The sequence below is a fragment of the Rhinolophus ferrumequinum genome, chromosome 24 (genome assembly GCF_004115265.2).
Source record: "Rhinolophus ferrumequinum isolate MPI-CBG mRhiFer1 chromosome 24, mRhiFer1_v1.p, whole genome shotgun sequence".
Taxonomy (NCBI): domain Eukaryota; kingdom Metazoa; phylum Chordata; class Mammalia; order Chiroptera; family Rhinolophidae; genus Rhinolophus; species Rhinolophus ferrumequinum.
In genome coordinates, this window is record NC_046307.1 from 31,863,954 (window position 1) to 31,873,667 (window position 9,714).

The 9,714-nt window shown below is 33.8% G+C and overlaps 1 non-coding gene across 1 annotated transcript; it reads right to left on the reverse strand.

Annotated features, from left to right (window-relative positions):
• Positions 1-358: 358 nt before the first annotated feature.
• Positions 359-468, reverse strand: LOC117017152 (U6 spliceosomal RNA). Its single transcript, XR_004422026.1, has one exon. It is a non-coding gene; the product is annotated as a U6 spliceosomal RNA (small nuclear RNA).
• Positions 469-9,714: the final 9,246 nt, after the last annotated feature.

Genomic DNA, 9,714 nt, shown 5'->3' on the forward strand with positions numbered 1-9,714 from the left:
AATATTATGGATATTTACTACAGTTCAGATCTAGTCTTCTGGATTCAGCCAAAAGCTCTGATTTATGTTTTCTGTGAGAAAATATATCCAATTCTGATTTCTCTAATAGTCTGTCTTAACACTTTCTCCTTGAAGTTTCTTGTTCAAAGTGCAAAACTCGAACGTTAATAGTAAAACATAACTCATAATTTTCCTATTAAAATTAACCCCCATCCTATGTTGAAAAATCATCACTGTATTTTCTGTTACCCACACTAGAAGGCTTGGTCATCCTTTACTTTCCACATTTCTTTGTACTCGGTCTTATCTCAGTGAGCACATGCTGGAAGTGCTTTTGTTTTCTTTTTTCTTTTTGTAATAAAATATGGACTACTTCGTGAATTAACATGTTATCTTTCTCAGGGGCCATGCTAGTCTTCTCCTTATCATTTCAATTTCAGTTTTAGTATCTCCTGCCAAAGTGAGCACAGTTTATTCTTTCTAATGGACGTTGTTTCCTTCTCCACTGTCCGTACCCTGGCTTAGGTGTTCTTTGGACACTAACTGGTGTCACTGCCTTCAGCTTCAACTGGGCTTGTATTAGCCACTTCAATTCTGTCTCATCTGACCGTTCTGCGTGCATCTAACTCTCCATGTACATTGGCCTGTCCACTCTTGATTTTCCAACCATGTCCTTTTGCTTATTACTACTAGCTCTGCCAAAAATTGAATTGTCTTATTTGTGTATTCACATCCTACATGCCTAAATCCTTTAAGGTTTGTTGTGTTATTCATGTATTATTCATGAACTGTTTACTGAGTACATGCTATGTGCAGGTTTTGAGCTAGACATCTATGTCTTTAGAGCTCAGCTCCTAACAAGACGCAATCTCTGTGTTCAAGGAGATTACTTTATAATGGGGAATCTGGTGAATAATAGGCAGTTATGGTAAGATGTGATAAAATTCATCTCATCATCATATGGAAATCACCCCAAACCACTTTGGCTCCTCTGAACTCATAGAAATTACTCATTGGCCACTTAACTACTAATTTTTACCTGTTCTATCGATTTTACTATGTGTTAATCTTATTTTCTCTATTAGATTATAAGCTCTTTGAGGTCAGAGAATACATTTTATACTGCTGAATATACCCTATAGCCTCTAGCTCACAATATTTCATATAAAAAGTACATATTCAATACCTGCCAGTTTATAAGATAGTTATATTTTACCTTTGGGAATCTTTTCTATGCACTGCATAACTACTTCTTTGTCCACATAAAGTACAGAAATATGGTGAGAGAAGGTGTGATGTTTTTGTATTCAGTTTACGTTAAATGGAGATTTTAACCATGTAAATTGAATTACTTATACTAGTTAAATTATAATACGTATTACCAAATGGTAGGTGCTTATATTTCAGGTAATACTCAATACATCTTAAAAATAAGGAACATAAATTAGAATTGCATTTCTGCACTTCTATGAAATTTATGAAATATATGCTAATAATCAGAAGCCAAGAGTATAATATTATAATTGTCAGGTTATAAAACTAAATTTTTGTTTTTTTAGAAAATGAGTTTTTTATTAATAAAGTAGGACTTATGAAGCCCTAATTAGATGAAGCAGGTGTTTCTGATAGAGTACTCTTTAAAAGTAAATATGAATGAACTATAATTTTTCAATACGCTCATCAATTAAAAAATTATTGCATTTTAATCTAGCCCTGGCATATTCCCAGATGTTGATTATAATACTTTTTGTTAAATTAACTTTCCTTAGGAACTTTTTCCACTTTGTTTTTGGCTTAATTTCATATATATATATATATATATATATATATATATATATATATATATATATATATATAATTGTGGTTTTAATTTGCATTTCCCTGATGATTAATGATGTTGAGTATCTTTTCATATCTGTTAGCCATCTATATGTCCTCCTGGGATAAATGTTTACTCTGCTGTTAATGGGTTTCATTTGCTCTTCTTTTTATTGTATTTTTAAGTGAAATATGAGGTCTTTGATTTGAGACTTCTTTTTTGTTTACTGCTTTACGTTTTCCCAAAAGCACTACATTAGAGGTAGCCTGGAAAATTTGATATGCTGTGTTTTCATTTTCATTCACTTTAAAATACTTCCGTATTTCAATTTTGATTTCTTCTTTGACTCTTGGGATATTTAGAAGTATGTTATTTAGTTTCTAAATATTTGAGGATTTTTCAAAGGTATTTCTCTTATTGATTTCTAGTTATTTTTATGGTCATGGAATGTATTTCGTATGACTTGAATAATTTCAAGTTTATAATGTTTTACAATGCAGAATGCGGTATATAGGTAAATGTTTTGTGTGTACTTGAAAAGAATGTGTAGTCTTCTGTAGTTGGGTGGAGTGTTCCATAAATATCAAATAGGTCAAGTAGATTCTAATGTTATTTAATTCTTCTGTATCCTAACTGATATTTTCTGTGTTTGATTAATTAAAGGCAGTATTGACATCTCCACCTGCACTTGTGGATTTTTCTATTTCTCCTTGCAACTTATTTTTAATAATTGTTTTGAAGCTCTCTTCTTAAGCGCAAAATTATTTAGCACATCAGATCTTACTGATGACTTCATCTTTTTATCTTTTTGAAGTACACTTTACTCTAGGTATTATTCTTTTTTCTGATCTCAATTTTGTCCAATATAACAGAGTTGCTTCAGCTTCCTTCTGATAAATGTTACCGTTGTATATCTTTTTTTTATTTATCATTTCTTTGATCTATTAGTGTCTTTATATTTGAAGTGCATTTCCTATAGGAAGAAAATAATTGGATTTTGCTTTTGTATTCAATCAGACAAAATGTACCTTTTCATTGGAGTGTTTAGAACACTGTATTTTATGTGATTGTTGATAAAGTTTAAATCTGCCACATTACTATTGTCCTACCTGTTTTTTCTTCTAGCTTTCCTCTTTTTTCCCCAGCCTTCTTTTATAATAATACGGTAGAATTTATGACACCCTCTTATCTCCTTTGCTTACTTATTAGCTATGATTATTTGCTTTGCTATTTCAGTGGTTCCTTTAGGATTTATACATCCATATTTAACTCATCACAGTGTACCTTGAAGTGATATTATGCCACTTCACATGTAATATAGGAACCTTACAATAGTATACTTCCATTTTCTACTTCTAGCATTTGTAATATATTTTCTTATACTTTTTGCTTTTAAGTATGTTATAAACCCCAAACTACACTGGTAATTACTACTTTTGTTTAGACAGTCAATTATCATTTATATAGATTTAAATAATAAGAGATTACATATTTTATCTATATAGCTACAAAATATAGTAGTTTTCATTTGTGTAGATTCGTATTTCCATCATGTATTTTCCAGTATTTCAGCCTGAAGTATTTCCTTTAACATTTCTTGTAGTGTACATTTACTAGTGATGAATTCTTTCAACTGTTGTATGTCTGAAAAAATGTTTAGTTTGCTTCCATTTTGTTATTAAATAGACTCTATTTTTTAGGACAGTTTTAGGTTCACAACAAAATTGAGAGGAAGGTGTACAGATTTCCCATATACCCCTTCCCCCACACATTTATAAACCTCATTATTAATCCCCTACCAGAGTGGTACTTTTGTTACAGTTGATAAACCTATGTCGACACATCATTATCACCTAGAGTGCATAGTTTACATTAGAGTTCATTCTTGGTTTTGCAAATTCTATGAGTTGAGACACATTTGTAGTGACATGTATCCATCATTGCTGTGTCATACAGAATAGTGTAACTGCTCTAAAAATAAACTGTGTGTCCTGCCTATTCATCCCTCCCTTTTCCAACCCCTGGCAACCACTGATCTTTTCACTGTCTCCATAGTTTTGCCTTTTCCAGAATGTCATATACCATGTTTCCCCGAAAATAAGACCTAGCTGGGCCATCAGCTCTAATGTATCTTTTGGAGCAAAAATTAATATAAGACCCGATCTTAGATTATATTAAAATAAGACCAAGTATATATTATATAATATCCAGTATTATATTAAAAATAAGACTGGGTATCATATTATATTAAGTTATATTATATTATGTCATCTAATATTATATGATACCCTGTCTTATATTAAAATAAGACTGGGTCTTATATTAATTTTTTGCTCCAAAAGATGCATTAGAGCTGATGGTCCAGCTAGGTCTTATTTTCAGGGAAACACAGTAGTTGGAATCATACAGTATGTTGCCTTTCAGATTGGCTTCTTTGACTTAGTAATATACATTTAAGGTCCTCCATGTCTTTCTATTGCTTGACAGCAATGAATAATATTCTGTTCATTTTTATTTATCCATTTACCTATTGAAGGACATATTGATTGCTTCCAATTGTTGAATATAGTCACTATCAACATACATGTGCAGTTTTTTTGTCTGGATATGAGGTTTCCACTCCTTATACAGTATAATTGTTCTTCATATTCAGAGGTCATGCACATTACAGGGGATAACCAAGCTTAGACCTTTCATCCACCTTTTTCAGGTGGTTTAAGAGGTTAAAAATAATTGCAAAAACCACAATTACTTTTGCACCAACGTAATACTATTCAAAAATCCAAAATTTCACCATGTGTTGTCACTGATGCTTGAGACTGATTACAAGTGATTTTTATCCTTTTCCCCCTGCTTTGCTCTATTTGTATACAAGGCATGTGTAGTTTTCGTATAGTTTTTTTCCCTTGTTTCTAATCCATGTTTAATATTATTTTATAACATAAATGTTATTGAGTAGAAGGGATACATCATTCTGTTCTACACTTTCAAAGAACAATCAAAATTGTAGTCTCAATAAACAGGATAGCACAATTTTTTATGGTGTATCGTTTATCGTATCTAACAAACTCTCGTTATAATAAACTATTTCAGCCAAACCCATTTTCTAGCAATAACAAGTTTTGTTATCCCCCCCCCCCAGGATTCTTGGGCCAATGATTTTTAACAAATAAATTAAAGAATCCAAGGGCCATACCAGAATCTGCTTTCTAAATTTGTAATTGATACGTTAGGATAATCCAACTAACTTCATAGTCTTTTCCTAATAATCAAAGGATTATTTGGGTGAGCTTAGCATTGGGTTAGAATGGGGGAGTAGAAAGTAAATGTGAACATGACATACTTTGGAAATTACTGGCAATTAGCTTCTACAGGACCTAAATATCAATGGGTTGGTGACAGTAGTTTATTCTGCAGTCAGCAAGATAAGTAAGTATCTCAGCATTCCAGACCCCATAGAATTGCTATAACGATTGCAAAGAGCGGACTCTATTGACGTTTGGTCACTCAGCAATTATAGTCTTCACATGAGAGGTTACTGTCCAAGGTGATAGGGATTTCTTTCTCATGCCTTCTAAATACCAGGAATATCTGGGCTGAGTAAGAGTCCCTGTCAAATTCTCCAGACTCCTGACATATGGCCATTGGTCAGTAGTCTCAAGTTAGTATTTTTAATGTACCTCTAAACTTGAAGCTTTTCTGTAGGGCTCCTGGAGATGGACAAGTGATCTGGGGGTGAGGAGGTTGGGGGAATGTTTACTACATCCTATTGCTAAGTCGGAAGGTTAAGACTGGTTTAAAAATTATTTTTGTAAGAACAGAACATTGCCCAGTAATCTTATTCTATGAACTTTGGACTCAAGAAAAGTGGACAAAGGAGATCCCTTGTTAAATTTGCATAGGGCATATTTCACTCCTTTTTCCTATAAATATTTAGAGTGACTAATGAGGGTTTTCTGATCATATCTCACAAAGACAAAAAACTAAAGGAGGGCTGATTGTTTATACGCTTGAAACACAGTCATCTCATGGCATGAAAATTTCCTTGGGCAATTTTTTGACAGCAGTGAGATGAATGGTTCAATGATGTGTACTAATTGTAAGTTACAATTATGCCTTGGAATGCTGTCATGAAAATGATCTCATATACTGGGGAGTCACAATAGATGTGTTCATGTAAGTGAAAGACAGTTGGCTAGATGCAGGATTCGATTTATTTAATATTGTCTTAGGAGTGAAAACTAAGATCAGTGAATAAAACTTAACAGAAACATGAAAAATAATTTACTAGAAAATGGAGTTATTTTTAAAAATGGAATTAGACTTCTCTCTAGGTAATGAATTCCCTGTTGCTGAGTTAGTCAGTACTGAGGCAGGTAGTTTCTGATATCATCACCATTTGTTGAATATTTGCTGTGTATTTGCATTGTAGTAACAAACTCAAAGGCTGCCCAGGGCAGATAAACCCAGTTTAAAACAGTGCAGAGTGGTGCTTATGGGAAATTGATTACATTTGCCTTCTCTGCTTAAACTCATTTAAATTCACATGAAAAATAAAGTCCATTGTGCTGGCCTAAAAAAACTTGTCATGACACTACCTGCTGGATCTAGCATGGTAGGCATATTCATATACAGGATTTTAATTTTATTATTAAAATCAACAGTACATTATTCTGGTTTTATAAATCCAGGGCCTTAGGTTAAGGGCAGTTGGGTAATTTGTCTAAAGTCCAATAGCTGTTCAGTAGAAGACCTAGGATTAAACTCCAACTACATTATATCATGATTAATTCACTTTATTTTCCTGTTAACATAGACATTAAGAAGCTAAATTACTTAGGTCTAACATTCCGAGTTTTGAAAAAGTCCAAACTAGGACATCGACCACTTTTTTCCCAGTCAGTTTGGATTCTTTCATTATCATCTGATACCAATGCAATTTTATAGATGTAGCGATGGGTCCTTGAAGGGCCACCTATACGTAATTTCAGGCTTGGTGCCATAAGGAAAACAAGAGAGAGACACAGACAAACCATTATCTAAATGAAGTAGTTGATCACAAATAACGTGTGGTGAGCGTAGTGGGTAGAATAGTGTCCTCCCAAAATTCATGTCTAGTTAGCGCCTCAGAATGGGACCTTATTTGGAAATAGGGTCTTTGCAGCTCAAATTAGTGAAGGATACAGAAATGCAGATATAATTAAAGATCTAGAGATGAAATCATCCTGGGATTAGAGTGCACCCTAAATCCGATGACTGTTGCCTTTATAAGGTCAGAGAACACAAAGGCACTGGAAAAGTCGAGACTTAGAGAGAAGGCCACGTGAAGACGGAGGCAGATACTGAAATCATGCTACAAGCCAAGGAGGGGTGAGGACTGCTAGTCACTACCAAGAGCTAGGAGAGTCACATGGGGCAGAGGGAACCACCACTGCTGACACCTTGATTTCAGACTGTGAAAGAATGTGTTGCTGTTGTCTTAAGGCACACAGTTTGAGGTACTTGGTTACAGCAGCCTCACGAAACTAATATGGTGAGATACTCCAAAAAGTCTCCCTCACTCTCTTACCTCTCCTCCTACCATATACATCTATGCTTTGCAGCTTTGGGTCCCTGAAAGTATTACCACTAGAAACCAACTGAAATATATTCTTAATATATTCCAATCAAAATAAGAATGTGTTACCTGGGAAGACCAACACATCAAGCATTAACACAGAACTTTTTAAAAAATGATGATTGTTTCTAATATTTTACTATAGAAGCTCTTATGCTGATTTGGACAGTATTTTAACTGGATTTGAGTTAGGATATTTGAAGGTAAAAGTCAAATACTTCTGGCTATTAGTTTCTGAGAGCTGCAATTATTATAAATCATGAATATATCCTTAAAGCATATTTTATATCATATTAATGTACTGAAGCTCATGGTGATATAGAATACTTGATTATAGTTTGCAGCCCAAAGGAAGGTATTTTGAAAGCAGGAGATTTAAGTTCTCTATTTTTCAAATATAGTAGGACTTCAAATTCATGTGCTAGCTGAAAAATCTGAGAAGATAATTAAGCCTATATTTCTTACCACTTTAGGTTGCTTGGAAGGGTAAATATTTTAATGGGTACATTTTCTATCTATTTTTTTCTTCAGGTGCTTGTGTGCAGGCTTTATTAAGCAGAAAGCAGTGAACCCGGTCTAAATTTATGGCGTCTTTTTATTCATAATGGAATAAAGCATACTTTTTACTTCCTCTGCATAAAATACCCATACATCTCCCATATAAATTTGAATTATTTTTCTCATTTTCTTAGAGATGATTTCTTAAGAAGAATGCTAGCAAAACTTCTGAAGTTATACTGAGGTAGGAGAACCAGGGGTGAATAATGTGTTAGGGGTTATTTCATTTTTTAATCTTTTTAAGCTATTTTGTCCTATCAGTATAGCACTTTGAAATTTCTGGTGTTTTCTTGTCCCATCCTCATTGGCATCTGTAAATACTATTTCTGTAGTGGATCAGGGTTTCTTAACATTGCACTGCTGACATTTTGCACCAAGTAATTCTTTGTTTTGGGGTGCTGTCTTGTGCATTGTGGGATGTTTAACAGCATTTCTGGTTTTACCCACTAGATGCCAGTAGCACTCCCTAGTAGTTGCAGCCAAAAACATCTCCAGACATTGGCAGACATCCCCGGGGGACCAACGTCACCCCTGGTTGAGAAGCACTGACGTTTACATGAATTTTCTCCTTGATGTTAACTCTGTCAGGAGACTTCTTGAGAATTCAGGAATGATTGGTTGCGTCCTTTGATTTTCCCCGTATCATCGCTATTACAGACTACTGGAATTTTAGAATTCATTTCCAAGCTTCATTATACAAATTCCAAATTTGAGATTCAGAAAGCTACTTTTTACTTCACCCAGCCTCAGAATGGTAGAAATTGGCCTGGGTCCTATCACTGTACATCGTATGATTCTTATTTACCTTTCAGTCGTTTAGGAGTCACTAATGCTTTTATGTATTTTAAATTTTCCTTACTCTTATGTCTAAAAATCTCTCCATCTTTATCTACTTAGTCTCAGGAATTCCTTCTTCGTTGTCTGGATTCCCAGTCCCTCTACTGTGCAATATGGGCATTTCTAGTTAAATTGGTGCATTAGGTCTCTTTTCCTATGTAATCATTTCATTCATTTTTTTTACTGAGTAAAATATTTATCGAGTGTTTTATAGTCAGGTCCTGTGCAAGATTCTGGACATCTAATAATAAATGAGAGTGATTGTAACTATTGAACCAAAGATAACCTTTGACACCAACTAATCAAACTTCTCTTGGCTTCCTCTTCCCCGTACCACTCATTAGCTGACATCTGGTTATGTAGCCATTAGCAGGTTTAGCATTTCTATCCTTTCAGGTTCTCTAGTTTCACTTGACAAGCACGTTAAATAATAATATTTACCCTGTGACCTGTGGGGACTTCCCTTCCCATCTACGAGCAAGCAACTACTGTCTTCTCCCCACTTTTTCAGAAGGCCCACATGTTGTTCTAAAAAGCAGAGTCTCATTTTGTCATTCCCTTACTTAACAGAGTATTTGCTGGTTCGTTGTTGGAGAACCATGATATAATTTTTCCATCAGTTGCCTGAGCTACTTTACTGTTTAGAACAGAGCTGTACAATAGAAATAGCATGTGAACTATTTTTTTTTATATTTTATGTTTTCTAGTAGCCACAGAAAAAAGATATGAAACCATTGAAATTAATTTTAAGAATATATTTTATATAACCTGATATAACTAAATCATTACCATTTTATCACACCAATATTAAAAATATTGAAATATTTTATGTTTTTTGTTTTACACTAAGTCTTTGAAATCCAGTGTTTATTTTACAGTACAG